The following is a 516-nucleotide window of genomic DNA, read 5'->3' on the forward strand; positions in this document are numbered from 1 at the left end:
TTGGCCATTATCTTTATAACAACATAATGAATTCTTTCTTATTTTATAGGCTTTCTTATTTTCTAGTGCTTCTCTGCACCACATTCCTATCATTCTTCTTGTAAATTCAATTCTACTTCCAAAACTATCTATTTCAACTTCTTCCTCTTTTCCTAGAGGTAATAATTTCTCATATTCTTTTAGTAACTTGATTCCCCATGGAAATGGTAACTTGGTAAAATAAGATCTTAAAATAGGTTTATTTTCCTGGTAGTCTCCTTGATTAAGTATATAATATAATTCTTCAAATTTACATGTATATCTTTCTAACTCACACATATCGCATATCTTTAAATTTTCCATTAAAATCATTCCTTGATTATATTCATCATGTTTTTTTTCTTCTTCATTAGAAGCATACCTATCTCCTAAGAATTCTGTTCTTAAGATTTTTTCAAATTTTTTTAATATTTCCTGTATATTTTGTTCATTTAGAGTATTCCTATTATCTAATACCTCAGTTCTGTTTATTCCATA

This window comes from Olea europaea, chromosome 20 (genome assembly GCF_002742605.1).
Source record: "Olea europaea var. sylvestris chromosome 20, O_europaea_v1, whole genome shotgun sequence".
In the NCBI taxonomy this organism is placed as follows: Eukaryota; Viridiplantae; Streptophyta; class Magnoliopsida; order Lamiales; family Oleaceae; genus Olea; species Olea europaea.